At 43.2% G+C, this 16,003-nt stretch overlaps 1 long non-coding RNA gene across 2 annotated transcripts in view; it reads right to left on the bottom strand.

The window, feature by feature from the left end:
• LOC107132926 (uncharacterized) overlaps nt 1-16,003 on the bottom strand; it is a 597,452-nt gene that overhangs the window by 109,516 nt on the left and 471,933 nt on the right. Inside the window, exon 6 of one of the 2 annotated variants that reach the window (XR_009496434.1) lies at nt 1,113-1,156. The exons of the other annotated variant lie outside the window; for it this stretch is intronic. This is a non-coding gene — a long non-coding RNA (uncharacterized lncRNA). The remainder of the gene's footprint in view (nt 1-1,112; nt 1,157-16,003) is intronic. 2 annotated transcript variants of the gene reach the window in all.

Here is a 16,003-nt window from a genome sequence, read left to right as displayed (position 1 = left end):
GTGAATTACAACTTTTAATTAAAATGTAGAAAATGGTTGCTTTAAAATAAACATGATAATACTTTCATGATCATTAATTTTTTATGGAGAGAACAACAAAAGCAACCTGAATATTTTAGAATGTGACATTATAAAGTCAGGCAGAGGGGATTTGTGGAAAGATATGCATGTCCCAGAGAGAAGACTGTATGGTTGTGGCTCTGCATTTCTAGTCCCCTTGGAAACCCCAACCAGATGCAACTGACACATTGGGATCCACAAGGATTTCTTTACTTGACCTGTTCAGGTAAAAGCAAGTGACGACGGGGATGATGAGAGGGTAAGGCAAACACTGGGGTTTACACAGTTTATTTACTCCAAAGAGCAATTCAGTGAATGATGGCAGGGAGAAGCAGAGCTGATTTCCCTATTTAACCTATATGTGCTATGCTGTGCCTATTTGCTCAGTCATGTTCTACTCTTTGCGGCCCCATGGACTGTAGCCCCTCCAGGTTCCTCTGTCCATGGGGATTTTCCAGGCAAGAATACCTGAGTGGGTAGCCTATCCCTTCTCCAGGGGATCTTCCTGACCCAGGAATTGAACCAGGGTCTCTTGCACTGCAGGCAGATTCTTTACCAGCTGAGCTCCCAGAGAAGCCCATGAAACCTATATATCTTGATCCAAAAAAAAACTTTTAAAGATAAATTTAATGTAGAGTTGAAATGTCACTGGTGTCACATACCAGACTGAAGGGAGAAATATGATTGAGATTGGAGATTTTGTGGGTAGTGTGCTCCCTTTACCATGTAAGTCATACTGATACTACCCCAGCTTCACACCTCCTTCTGATATTATCTCCAATTCTTCCCCTAAAGAAATGTTCTATTACCATTAGGTCTTCGCCTGTGAGTGCAGCCTTCCCTCCATCACATTATTCATGCTGATTCCTACCAAGAATCACTCTGACTTCTCTCTGCCCATATGTTTTCTGTCTTGAGCCATTTAAGTCCACCTCCTCCATGAAGCCTTCCCTGACTACTTTAGCCTAAGGTCTGGCTTCAAATATCTAAATCTACCACCAAATGCTTAGGCCAACTAGAGTGAGAGTCATAGGGAAGACAGAGTTATTTACCTCCGGCAGGGCAGGTATTCTTTTGGATCAGTTGGTTTCTTTGTCTGTAAAATAAGGAAATAATTGTATCTGCCTTAGTAGTCTCTTGTGATAATTACATGAAAAATGCATAAAAAACATCCATAATAAAATAAATAGTCTTCATAAATATTAGTTCTTCTTTCTCTCTTTCAAATTCAGAAAATTAGTGGCTAAGGCATTCAGATATAGTAACTTGTTATATTTACTGTCTTATATCTTTCAATTCTTCCTGTTTTGTGGGCTGTCATTCTCTATCACCTTCTTCCATTAGTCTGTGATCCCTCCAAGAAAGGGACCTTTATTTATGTATCACCATATTTTCTGCCTCATTTGGTACAGTTCAATATACAAGGTTAGGGTCAATAAATAGTTATTGGAAGAGTGGATATTAGTAACTTTCTCTAATGTCTGGGGGAACTTTTTAATTTCCATAAAAATGAAAGCCCCAATTGGCAACACTCTATTCCATCTTTACACCCCCTGGTTCACTGTATATGACTGAATTTACACACAGTGGAGAGAGAGCATCACATCTGATTTCATGTTGTGATTTCATCTCATTTCACCAGAGCTGGACAGCTCCCTACAGTAATAGGTGGTACTAACAAAGTACAATCATGCATTTAACCCTAAAGTGGGTGTGTTTATTTTATACACAGAACTTTTCCATGCATAGGGAATATATCTTTATAGGCAAGTGTTTAAAAATAAAGAATACTACTGGCCTCAAGATGGTCTTGGGAAATGAGCAGTGAGGAGCAACACAAACAAGGAAAAAAATTAAACTTAAGTCTTAGATGCTACTGATGGAAAGACGGCCTTGTGGTCTTGGAAATCAAAGGACAGTACATTTTAGCACTTAGCATTTCATTGATAAGCTGCCTGCAGTGACGAAATGGGGTGTGGTCAACAAAGGGAGCTGAGAAGAGCTGTTATAAGTTTGACCTCTAGGTGTCAGATGGCTTGACTGCTCTGTGACCCAGGCAAGTTTCATGGCACCCTGTGCCTCCTCTCAGTAAAACTGAGAGGAGAATTAGAGTTCCTGCTTCAGGGTGCCGTCTCCAGGCACAAAGAGGGAACCCACGGAAAGCCCTTGCAGCAGGGCCGCGTGGAGAGTGAGGGCCAGGCAAGGATTAGGCGTGAAGCTTCAGGATCTGCAATACTCAACAGGGATTCTGTAGTTGTGCCCATTCTTCTATTCAACTCTCCTCCTTCACAAGGAGCAGACCCCACAGAGCACGGAGAGGAATCCTGAATCTCACAACAGGGGTGTTTCTCCCTCTCGGTAGTGGAATAACAGAAGAGCCACAGAAGAAACACCCCAGGTCCTTCCCGCAATCACTCTTACACTTGTAAAAGCCAATCAGCGTATTTGCGTGTCCTGTTTCCAAGACGCCCTGTGTTCTGAGACTCTCAGAGCCTACGCCCTTAGTGGCGCATCTGGATTTAGAAAGTACTCAACTAAAAGCAAAACAAGAGATGTGAAATAACCACCCTTCCCAAAGGGTGAGGAAACTTAATGAGATCCAGGAGAAAAGGGGGCCACTGAAATATTAGATAGCTTCATTCCAGAGATCAGCACAAAGCAAGCGCTGTTAAATGCATTATGACTTTGAAGCGAATGATTTCTAACAAATCTGGGCTCTTGAATCAAAAGGAAATGTTGGGGGTGCCTTCAGACATTATACATCTGACTAACAATGGGGAAAGTAATGATCTTGTGTTATACTAGAAGGCTGCTACAGCCTTAAAAGAAATGCAGTATTTTGTGTCATCTGATTTTGATGCGATTTCTAGAAAGAGAAAGGTAAATTAAAAATAGAGATTCCATTTTAACGCATGTTTACTCTCGCCTTTGTCTGGCATCCAAAAACGACAGTGTGTTCGTCTCATTCACTGTGGCAGCATTATTTTTACATAAAGTTTGAGACCGCGTGCACTGCCGAGGCCCCCTTCAAAGAAGGTAAGCCCACGCTTCCCATCTATCACACACCCTTCGGACTTTTCTTACTTAAGGGCTTGTCATTCCAGTGGGGAGGAAGAGCTACCGAATACCAGCCACGTGGAGCTTTATTCCTTCATGCTGTTTGTGATAAACTTCAGGGGACATATTTAACATTCCACAAAAAATGAAATTTCTGGGGCCACCCCAGCAGGAGGATAATATCATCACTTTTAAAGCAGCACTGCGCTTTAAGATACTGCCAAACAGCCCAGGCATAGGATGGGCCAATATCTATCACTCCTGGAGGGATGGGAAACTCCGTAAGCTTCTCAAGCACTTGGTGTTAATCTACAGCACACTTCCATGCTATTATCATTATTATTTGTTGTTGTTATGTTAATCATTGCTCTTTGTCTTCTTAGGAACAATTTCCTCTGGGAAGACAGAACCACTCACCTTCTGGCAGGGCAGTCATTCTTTTGGATCACAGGGTATCGTTTTTTTGCCAGCTTTTCCTAGTTGCTAAATTGCTGAGAAAACCGTGGGAGTTTGGGCTTCGTGCCTGGAGAAGGCACAGCTGGGGATCAGCTCTGGGTGCTTGCCTCCCCCTATCTTCCCCTGTCCCTTTGGCTTTGTTCCCTACAACCTGGAAGAAGAAGCAAAGTTGCCAGAACTCAGCTTTGTTTTCAAATTCACTTTGACCATCGCTTCCGAGGACCTAATAGGACCCAAGTCTGTACTTGGGACAGCTGGAGATAAGAGAGTCCAAGTTTTAGAACAAAGTTATGGTTGAGATGCGTTAAACTCACTCACTCACACACATGCACGCACACACACACACACACACACACACACACACACACACACACACACACCATCAGACCGTTAAGAGCATGGGGTAAAAATGTCCTCAAACTCTCCTGTCCTTAGATGTGGGTTGGAATATCCCTAGCAAAGCCCTAAGGAAAACACATTTGCTGGGACATTAACCAAGATATTCGGAGATCTCTCTTTTCTGCTGGAAGTAGGAGAGCCGAGACAATGTTAATTGCAAGAAAATGAGCAAAGAAGCGGGTTTTAACTTTCATGCTCTAACAGGGCCAGAGAGGGAGATTACAAGGGAAGTACAAAGGCAAATGCAGGAGGCTGTCTCCTGCCTCCCCAGGGAGGAGATGAGCATCGCAGGATTTGCTGCAGAGGCCCACAGCCAGCACAATCTATTAAATAGCTCAAGTTAGTCAATGTGGAAGAAATTTTTAGACACACATGCCCAACCATATGTGCATGGCCAAGATTTAAAATAGAAAAGTGAGAGACTGTTGGATGACTGAGGATTTTTCCCTTGCCAGGAAGTTCTCCTTAAGGATTTCATAGCTTGCAAAAGAGAACTGCTTGCCAGACAAGCCAAGAAAAAGACACAGAAGATTGGGACCTGCTTCCTTAATGATGAAATGTCACACCGCTATGTAAATCAACTCAAAGAAAAGAGGCAGGCGTGATTAAGATGGCTTTACAGAAACAAGAGAGGTTTCTCAACATCTCCTCCCTAAACTGCTCTAATTTCCCACACCTCAGGGCTAAGGAAACACACACAGTGGGGCCTTTCGAGCAACTGTACCCGCAGTAAGGGGACCCCTTGGTCACAGAATATCTATGTCCCAAGGAAAAATTACCTTGTTTGGCCCCAGTTCATGAGGGGCAAATTCTTTGTTTGTCAAGTCCATGGAAGATTAAAGAGTAACTCCACTCTTTCACTGTGTGTGTGCGTATTTCATGTATGTGGAATGTGATGATGGAAAAATAAGACGGATCCCATTAGCCACAACAGAACCAGCTTTATTAATTTTCAATCCCACCAAGTAGACATTTCTAACTCACTTTTTATCAACAAACATCCATCTCAACAAGTCTGTGCCTCAGTTCCTCTCTTTGCCTCCCTCCAGCCTCTCTTTTCCTTCCCTTCCTCTGGGCGCCCAGGAAAGAACACAGATAGCACACCCTTCCACAGCATTGTGTAAGAAACATGGACAGGGTCCGCGACGGCCAATGTTTTGCTATGTCATCACTCCATACCTACGGTTGAAAATAATCTGGTCATTTCTGAGGCAAGGGTAGTTGGCTAGTCTTACACACCTTCGGAGCTTTGATACTGCAGGGCTCTGACTCTTGAGTCATTTACTGTAATTTATGAATTTCAGAAGAACTGCAATCATATCTTCTAGAAGTTCCATATCCCAGAAAGCTTCCTCCTAAATTGTACCATCAATTTTCAATTCACTTAGATTCCTATAATTTTATGACTAGAGGGGACTTTAGAACTGATTTAATCAAATTCTGTCATTTCACAGAAAAGAAAGGTGAGGCCCTGAAATGTTAAGTGAGTTGTTAGAGTGCAAAGCTACTCGGTAGGTAAGTCAGTATGAGTTTTGTGGTCCTTCTGGTCTAGTCTTCTTAATACTACATGGAACTTCAGTATCATTCTATGATTAACTCTTCTATGTTCCTAGGAATCATATGGATCTCCAAACCAACAATCAATCTTTCTGTTTAAATTTTAGTCTATTAAAGTAAGGGTGATTTTCAATGACCTCAGGAAAAAAAAATAGAATTTTCTTACCAGAAAAAAGAAGTGAAGATGCTAAACTGCTAATGAAAAAAATCAAAACATTATCATCTGTAAACAGATAGATGTGGGAATCTGTTCAAGAGGGAGGGGACATATGCATACCTGTGGCTAATTCATGTTGATATATAGCAGAGGCCAAAACAATATTGTAAAGCTATTATCCTCCAATAAAGAAAAGAAAAAAATATAAAACCTGGATAGTTTGAATTGCATTAAATATCATAAACACATTACTAATTCATGCCAGAACAGTCCTGTACTATGAAAAAAATATTAATATGATGAAAGCCTAGTCTATGAACTACCTGGAGAATATCTGTCATCCGTAAATGTTTCTACACAGTAACAAGAATCACTGCCTCACAGGCAGTGATGTGCCTGCCATACTCCTCCACTGGGATCCACCCAGATAATCACCGTATTCTTCTATAGGCAGCATCAGTGAAGTGTCAGGAACTGACAGTCTTCATTGACAGCCCAGCTCTAAAATGGACCTTACCCACCTTCTTCCCAGAAAGAGAAGAGAATGACTTCAAGGAATACTATTGTGCTGAGTCACTTCAGTCATGTCTGATCCTTTGCAACCCTATGGACAGTAACCCGCCAGACTCCTCTGTCCAAGGCATTCTGTAGGCAAGAATACTGGAGTGAGTTGCCATTTCCTTCTCCATGGGATCTTCCCCACCCAGGGATCAAACTGGTGTCTCTGAGGTCTCCTGCATCGGCAGGTGGGTTCTTTACCACTAGCACCACCTGGAAAGCCCCTCAAGAAGTGCTACTTCTTATTAGAAGATGATGCCATGGTATATCTAGGGAAACTCGGCCCATATTCTTCTAATCATTCCATCAGTATCTCTAACCCAGGGGCTACATTTTGATCTCCATCTTTTTTGTCAATCTAATGACTCTTACAGGGTGCATTTGGGGAAGGCTTCTAAACCCCTAACAAACCAAGGGTCTATCACTCTTGAGGAATCTCATAACCAAGCCAAATCTGCCTTATACTCCATTTTTATCTATTTTTCCTTTCCCAAACAGTGCAGGGCAATGAAAGTAGTGCGAGACAGGAAATTCAGAGACTTGGATTCTAGTTCTGACACCTTAAATAATAACTTGGCTTTGAGAGAGTCATTTGCTCTTTCTGAGCCTTGGCTTCCTCATCTGCAAAATGGAATCACTAAAGATCAGCTCAAATGTTTCTGGCAGCTGTAGTATTCTAGGAACTTCTTATAGCACAGAACTATGCCAGACAGAGCATGTAAGAGATGATGAAGTCCCTGGAAGATATGGCTCTAAGTTCTCTTAGTACAGTGTCTAACAAATCTTGAGCCCCCAACAAATAATCAGATGTCAAGGGAAAGAACCCCAGCTCTATTTATTGCCCTAGCAAGTTGCTGTGAAATACTAATGTCAAGTACTAGTTATGGCACTTGAATTACTGTATGTACTCAGGTAATTACTGCATGTAATTTACAAATATGCAATGCCATGTCCATTGTAACAATAAGGGTAACAATACAGTTGATAACAACCTAGGCTTACATAAGTTTATTTTCCTTAGAGTTTCAGTGTTTCATAAACATTGGCTCATCTATTTTCTGAATACCAATAACGCAAAGTACAGCTGGGGACAGAGAAAAGGAGGGAGGGAAGAATACATCCATACTTCCGAGATGCGCAATTCAAGCCCTGACAAAAGTCTTGATTTCCCCTGGGTTACACAAAGCCGGAAACAGACCTGGGAACACGGACCCAGTTGTAGGGCGTGCAGCCTGCTGCTCAAAACACAAGCCTACCCCAACTCCACTCTCCACTTTACAGTATGAAGTTTATGACATGGCATTACCCAGGCACTTTAGAGTGTCAATTTCCTTTACAATTTTATAAAATATCATTTGGAAGGAGGAAGAAATTTATGTTCACGCACTAAGAGTGCTCCTGTCTGCCCACCCTCTTGGGATAAGAGTTGGTTTCACCTGAACAGAGTTGCAAATATGCGGCGTATGCTCAGGGCTGAGAAAGCCGTGGGGTTTGTTTTTAATTTAAAGAACGGTTCTGATTCAGATACACATTTTAAGCAGGCACTGTATAATACAAATCCACTGAATTCACTCAGACAAGAACAAGTTATGCCATCCTAATACTGTCTAGAAACCAGATGTATAGTTACTGTTTCCTTTCTCTCTCTCTCTTTTTTCTCTTGCTGCACAAAATTAGTTCCTCCGATACCCAGATTCTAGAGGTTCATTGTCTTGCAAAATATTCAGGTGCCTCGTGACGATCTATAATAATAAACCTCCAGTGCGATAGCAAAACACAAATAAAAATGTGAAAATATATATGCATGTATACATAAAATGAAATATAGATGCGACGTGAGAGCGAAATCACAAACACAAAGAGGAAATGGGGAGGGAGGCTGGAAGATAGCCTCCCTTCCCTTCATGCGAACTGAAAAATAGAATGGATGCTCATTAAAGTCGTTTACCAGGACTCCAATTTGTCCTGTGATTAAGAGGTATTGGTTGGAGGAAATTGGTGAGGGAGATCAATATACTTGTCTTCATTCTTAATTCTTCTTTAATGTCTCAGTCTCCACAGGGCAGCTGAATCACAGAGGTAGAGTCAATCTTTATCCACCAGGGGGCTGCACACTGGTGGGGGTGGGGGGGAACCCTCCTGCTCCCAAAAAACAAAGATGGTTTGGACCATAGCAGATAAATTGAGTTGACAACCAGTTCACTCTCTCCTTAGACTCCTGATTTTTGTTCAAGTGTTGTCATGGTTCTGGCCAACAAATGTGCCAGTGGTGAGACATGGAGGACAGAGCGGGTCCTGGAGAAAGTCAGTCCTTGATCTTAAAATGAAGTGATGGTGTAAAGCACCTGACTTTAAAGCAAACGACTTTAATCGGCATCCATTCTATTTTTCAGTTCATGGAATGGGAAGGGAAGGTATCTTTCACTGATGTTATTCCTCCGCATCCTTACCCTTCTCTACAACTCACGCTAAGGGGATTTCGTCCATAAACCTCAGTGATAACTCCATCTGAGGCTCAGAGTAGCAAGCTCCATCTTCCTCTCTCCAGGTCTCCTAGGTTCACCATCTCTGGAAGTGGGTCTCAGCCAGGGGTGATTTTGCCCTTGAAGGCACATGTACGATGTCAGGAGACACTGCCACTCTCACCACTAGGGGGAGGAGTACTACTGGCATCTAGTGGATAGAGGCCAGGGATGCTGCTACACATCATACAGTGCCCAGGACAGCCTCCCCTCTCCCGCAGCAAATAATTAACAAGCTTAAATGTGGACAGTGCCAACACCAAGAAGCCCTGGTCTACAGTGATGGGCACACCCTGATGCTTCCACCTGAGCTCTCTGAAGTCTGGATCCTTGACTCAAGAAGAACTCCTCTTGCTTCATGATGTGACTGCTGCAGAGATCTAAGTATAGGGCCAGGCTCTGGGTCACATTTTCTCAAAAAGTGTTGAAAGTAGTTGATCCAGGAGACTGAGGAAAGACCTAGGAGGGTGCAAAGTTGATTTTTTTTTTTTTTTTTTTTTTGTGGTTGTTATAAGCCTTCTTCACCTATACGTTTTAAATTATTTGTATGACAAAGGCTAAGTGTTTGTTAAAAATCTGTCTCCTCTATTTCCTGGATATGTAGACTACATTTCCCAGGCTCCTTTGCAGTTGGATGGCCATGTGACTGAAAGTGAAAGTGAATGTAGCTCAGTGTGTCTGACTCTTTGCGACCCCATGGACTATACAGTCCTTGGAATTCTCTAGGCCAGAATACTGGAGTGGATAGCCTTTCCCTTCTGCAGGGGATTTTTCCAACCCTAAGAAAATTTTTTCTTAGTCAAAAAAAAAAAAAAGTGAGAGGAAGTAATAGAAGCATTTCTAAGTCTGGCTATCACATGATCCTTTACCTTCTCTCTTTCCCTGACTCCTGGCCATACACCAAGTTTGTAGCAAAAGAATCCAAGGCCAGAAGTGATGGTGGATCCTGCAGACAGAAGGAGCCTTGATCCCTGATGGACCATATTGAAGACCACTTGTTAACCAGCAAAACTTGTATTGGACTTTAAGTGAATCAGAAATAAAATAAGCCACTGAGAGTTGGGGACTGTTACATCTAGCATCACTCAGCCTATAATATGCATGCATCATTTTAATTTAAAAATTATAATTCAAATATACATAATGAAATTTTATTTTTTGGTAGAAAGCAAATGGCTTTCAAGTGTCTGTTCTAGATTTTCTATAATGCCCCTGGAAGTTCTTTTTCTAAGGTAAACTGAACTATATCATTTTCTACCTTATAGCATTTCAGTGGTTTCCTGCTGCACTTGGTGTATTTTAAGATTCTTATCATGATTCATACGGCCCTTTACAATTGAGTAAGAACATAGTGTTTGTGGACAACACTACAGGGGTGTGTTGATGAAAGGAAGAACTTTGCATCCCATTACAGGAGCGTAGAGCCCAAGTACCCCCTTCCATACTACTAGCAGCTGGCATGTAGGCTCAATCAAACACACCTACTTAATATTTTATGTCTTAAGGAAAACAGCCTTGAGAATAGGGCTGCAATGACACCAAATGTCCAAGACAGTGTCAATGCAGGTGTTCAATGGGGACTCATCTGTAGTAACCAGATGCCTAATCTCTTGTAGATCATTCCCACTTCTGAACTTGACCTTGGTTATTAAGTGAGCAATTATACATTTCTTTTCTGCTTTAGTTAACTAATTTTAGAATTTATTGCTTATAGGCAAAACCCTTGAGTGACAGAATATCTGCCCTCACTCCAGGACCATAAGTTCCATGAGGGCAGGAAAAGTGTTTTCTTAAACATCATATCTCTGCTTTGCTACAGAGTGTCTATTTGCATGCTACAAGCTAAGTCACTTCAGTCCTCATGTCTGACTCTTTGCAACCAGACTGCAATGGACTGTATAGTCTGCCAGGCTCCTCTGTCCATGGGATTCTCCAGGCAAGAATACTGGTGTGAGCCGCCATGCCCTCCTCCAGGGGATCTTCCCCACCCAGGGACTGAACCTGCATTGGCAGATGGGTCCTTTACCACTAGTGCCACCTGGGTACACAGAGCAGTTGACTACATATTTTTGGATGAATGAATGAAGACTATCAGGCAAAATTCACACAGATCAGCACTGGTCTGCAAGGGACCATCCTTTCACTCTAAAATCAAGATTTAATAAAGTGGGAGGTTAGTAGTACAAAGAAGGTTGGGTTGAAGTGGAGGGGAACTGACACCTGCATGATGCCAGAGAGAAATGTAAAAGGAGAAATTTACTAGGAGGAGGCAGTGCTGATTCAAGGTTGTGTGGAAGACTTTAGCTCTATTGCCTCCTGCTGGACAGGAAAAGTAGTACAATAACTACAGCTCTCACTACACGGGTGGCAAGTATTTCTCCTCCCCAAGTTCTCTGTCCCATGATTGCTTCTGAAAATGTGAAAACTGAATAACGGCAAGTCAGAAAACATAGGTTCCTATGCTGAGCAGTGATCCCACCTCTTTAACTCAGCATCCTTGCTCCACCTGCTTCAACCACCTGGCAGACGTTTCGAGAATCCAACAAACAGGGCATTTTATAATGCCTGTGTATGGAAAGATCATTACATGCACAATTCGCCTTGGGAATAGCAACAAAAATCTTAAAGGAACACTTCCATCTCTCAAGAAAGCAGCATGCCTTCCTAGAAGGTAGACTGCAAATCCAGTTTACTTTATAATAGGCCATTTTCTTCCATATGTAGAAATCATCTGTTCTTGTTGGAACTGCTACCCAAGAGTGGAAATAAGTCATTCATGGAGTTATCACTAAGAGAAAGAAGTCTGTGCAAAATCAATGAGGAAAGGAATCCAAATGAGGCCAGACAGGCTTTGTTCATACTTTGGCATATGGTGGAGCTAGAGTCAGGTTTTCCTGGAGAACTTCATGCTCCCTTACTTTCTTCATTCAGCACACACCCATGAATTTTCTAATGAGGCAGAATAACCACTGCAGATAGGAGCTACTTTTGATTTAAAGTTCTCATGGAAGACAAGAGAGACTTTAGCCAGCATGGCAAACCCTGGCAATCCCATCACAGAAGGGGAGAGTAAGTACTAGGGATGACACTTCTTAGGGATGGAGCAAAAGAGCAGTCAGTCTATACTTTCCAACTTCCGTCTCCGGGGAGGATTTTGAAGCTGCTGTTGCATCTACCAGCACATTAACTCTCCATCTGATGGCTCATGCCTCAATAGGATTTGTTAAACTCTGTCATTGAACATGAGCTTCCCAGATGGCTCAGGGGTAAAGAATTAGCCTGCCAAAGCAGGATACACAGGAGACTAGAGTTCAGTCACTGGGTCGGGAAGATACCCTGGAGGAAGAAATAGCAACCCACTTCCATATTCTTGCCTGGAGAATTCCATGAACAGAGGAGCCTGGCAGGCTACAGTCCATAGGGTCACAAAGAATCAGACATGACTGAGCAAATGAGTATACATGCATACACACAACACGAACTTAAATTTTGACTCCCTTAAAATGTAAAAACCCCAGGGTATAAAATATTTTGTGCTTAAGAAAAAAAAAAAAGAAATTCACAAGATGACTCTGGGAAATCTAATTCTGGCTCTGTCACCAAACCAACTTGGTTAAAAGTCATAAGCAGCCTGGAAGTCATTTTCTCCATTTGTAAAATAACAGTGTTGGAATAGAATGGGTAGATTTCAAAGACTTTCTAGCAGTAGACTTCTTTAATTCTTTGTCAACCATTAATTCTTTATAAATGTTCAGTAGATAAAATGTGTAAGACTGGAAGTACCATTCTGCTGGGAGCTCAGGATAGGAACTGTGGACAGCAGTGGACAAGTTAAGCTCAGCACTCAAAGTCCTTGTTAAACCATGTTGCTGAAAACTCTGTCTTTTGATGAGTAAACAGAACTTCTGAAACTTCTGGATTTGCCTAATGAGGTTGATCTAACCTGAGGGACCTGAGCCGCTTGGGTAACCTGAGTGCCTACTGTTTGGGGTCCTCTCACAGCAGCAGGTTCACCTCTAAGACTGAGAACTTGTCTTGTTTGCAGAGTGAGAAGGGACTGAAGGTGAATGAGGAGAGCACAAGAGGACAAGTGGCAAGAGCGGGGAAAGCAGGCTGAGTCTCGTTCTCAACTGCACCTAACGTGGGCTCTGGCTGACACTTAAGCAAATGGTGGGTTGGAATCCTGGACACTGAAGACGGACAAATGTTGGGCTATCTGCAAGGATTTGCAGGTGGGGGTTCTGATAACTACCTGTGGCTGGCTGGGCACCCTTATAAGAAATATCACCCAGTGGCTCAGCAGTAAAGAATCCGCCTGCAATGCAGGAGACCCGGGTTCGATCCCTGGGCTGGGAAGATCCCCTGGAGGAGGGCATGGCAACCCACTCCAGTATTCTTGCCTGGAGAATCCCATGGACAGAGGAGTCTGGAGGACTACAGTTCATAGGGTCACAAAGAGTCAGACACGACTGAAGCGGCTGAGCACGCAGGCATGACATTTTCAGAGACTTGTAAATCTCTGTATGTCATATAGACTGCTCCAGCCCAAACTTCTGACCTTGCCCACTGACTGCAGAGCAGCAGCTCAGCTGGCTTAGTTAATCTCTCACATGATGGCAAGGGTCAGCGTGAAGTGTGCAGGCTCAAGACAGGGAGAACCAGGGTGGGTGCAGAGACTTGCCTCTTTCCAAAGTCCTCTTCAAGCATATCTCCCTCCAAAGGATGTACATCCTTATCATACTTATCAAACCATCAAAAAAGGCAGGGAGGGGAGAAAGAAAACTCCCTTCCTGAAGTGTATTGTAAATTTGGGGGCCAAGATTTAAGACTGCATCCCCAGGCTAACTTCAAATCTGGCCAAACACGATGCTTCCTTCCATGGGAAAGTTTCAACTAGCCGGAGAAAGAAGTTCTTACTTTAGAAACTCAAATGCACTGATTAAAAGTGAGTGCCACAAACACACACTCCAATATCATCAACAGCGAGTCAGAACCCACACCCGAGTTAACAGGAAACTTGGTGGAGGAGAGTGAGAGTCGCCACTGAAACAAAAGCCTGGGCTCTGAATGCCATCCCAGCAGGCAGCGCTCGCCTTTTCAATGAGACTCCCACTTTGATGTGTGTTTTTTAACTGCAACTTTCATGTGGTGACGGAAGAAGCTCAGAGCAAGGTGGTAGCATTATGTGAAGACCAATGCTTTCAAATGCCCTTTGCCCCTCAACAGCACCAGGCAGACAAAGAAGAACCACATAGCCGGGAGAAGCCTACCTGTTTTTTAAAGAATATCCGTGCTAGTAGAATCTAACAGGGTGAGAAGGAGCACGCTCTTCAGTGGCAGGGAGAAAAAAAAAAATTGGTGGGGCCACTTTGAGGGAGATTTGGCTTAAAATAAGAGTTCACTTACAGCTTCACTTGGATCATACCCCAGATTAAAATTATTTGTGTCCAATTAGCTTAAAAAATCCCCATGTGTGGTAAATCTTTCCCATGTTTATTTTCAGTAGAAGTCACAGAAGCTGGTGCCTTGGGAAACTACACAGGTGTGTCGTATTTTGCATAATACATACATTCCTGGGAAAGCTGAGAAGAAAAACAGTATTTTTATATATGAGGTCCACGCCCTTTTTAAAGCAAGTCAGTAAAAACTCAGTTTTTGAGCTTTTGATACTTCTGTGCTTGCCTAATGAAGTTGATTTAATCTGAGGGATTTGAGGAATTCTCACAGAACCAAGTTCCTACAGGGGCGCTTTCAAAGCTCTTCTGGCTCAGCTTATCCAAAAAGGTCATGAGAGGAAGGAGGCAGAGAAGCCCCCAATCCCACCACATAGGCACAGGCAACTGGGACATTTTCTAGAACTGGGATAGGGGCTGACTGTCATGAGATGACATGAGAGAGGGAGGGGTATTGTGTTTACACTGCAGGATGGGATGTTGTTCTGGATTATGTTTCCACAGAGCCCACGTTCCATGGAAAGGCAAGGATTCAGAAGGTGGTGGCCAAATGAGGTCCCTCAGCTGGCAAGAGGGAAGCTTTGACAGAGCAACACGCCTCTCACATCCTCAGGGCACATGAAAGTTGAACTGGATGGAGTAGGGGAAGGCCAACTAAGTAGGAAGGAGATAAGCTGAAAAAGGTGAAAAGGAAGAGCAGGAGATAAGGAAACAGGAGTCTTCAGTCTATAATGGCAGAGGCCAAATGGACACAGCACTAAATTCATAATTTGTTATAGGACTGGTTGTGTAGGAAATTATTCAAAGTCCAGGATTCTTCCTATGTGTCTGCCCACATTGCCTGTACTCTGTTCCCTCCCTTGAAGCTGAATGAATGTATTTATTAGGATAAATATAAGGAAATACTACTTTTCACAGAAAGCAGCAAACTGAGTCACCAGGAGGAGCTAATTGAAGGCTGAAAACTGTATTTTTAATATTTCCCCATTTTTATAATGTTTAGTAAGCCATTGCTAATTTTGAGGTTTTATGAGACTTGCCAGATGCTTAGAGCACACCTCTCATGACAATAGTCTTTGTCCTTCTCATGACAATAATCTTATGCTCTTCAAGCCCCTATGATAGCATCAATCCCACCATGTTATAGCAGTTTTTACGGTTCTCTCTCGTGAGGCACTAAAGCAGGCTCCTGTCCACCTTTGAGGCCTGCACTGGGGTGAGGGAGAGATGACTGAAAGAAAATGTTAGTTGCTCAGTCATGTCGGACTCTACGATCCCATGGAATGTAGCCCAGGCTCCCCAGGTGGTGCTAGTGATAAAGAACCCACCTGCCAATTGAGGAGACGTAAGAGTCGCGGGTTTGATCCCTGGGTTGGGAAGATCCCCTTGAGGAGGGCATGGCAACCCACTCCAGTATTCTTGCCTGGAGAATCCCCATGGACAGAGGAGCCTGGCCGGCTACAGTCCAAGACGTTGCAAAGAGTTGGACACGACTGAAGTGTACATGTGCACGGGCTGTAACCTGCCAGGCTCCTCTCTCCATGGAACTCTCCAGGTAAGAATACTGGAGTGGGTAGCTATTCCCTTCTCCAGGGGGTCTTCCTGAACCAGGGACTGAACCCAGGTCTCCCGCATTGCAGGCGGCTTCTTTACTTGGAGATGACTGGACTTCCCCAATTTGGTCACACTTTCACGCCCACACGCCCACTGCGTTCTTGTCTGGAGTGATTTTTTCCTCCTTACAGTCCCTGGGCAACTCTGAATTTACTTCTGAAACACAGTCC

This window comes from Bos taurus, chromosome 11 (genome assembly GCF_002263795.3).
Source record: "Bos taurus isolate L1 Dominette 01449 registration number 42190680 breed Hereford chromosome 11, ARS-UCD2.0, whole genome shotgun sequence".
NCBI lineage: Eukaryota > Metazoa > Chordata > Mammalia > Artiodactyla > Bovidae > Bos > Bos taurus.
Note: the sequence above shows the minus strand (reverse complement) of the source record. Positions and strands in the feature narration are given on the sequence as shown.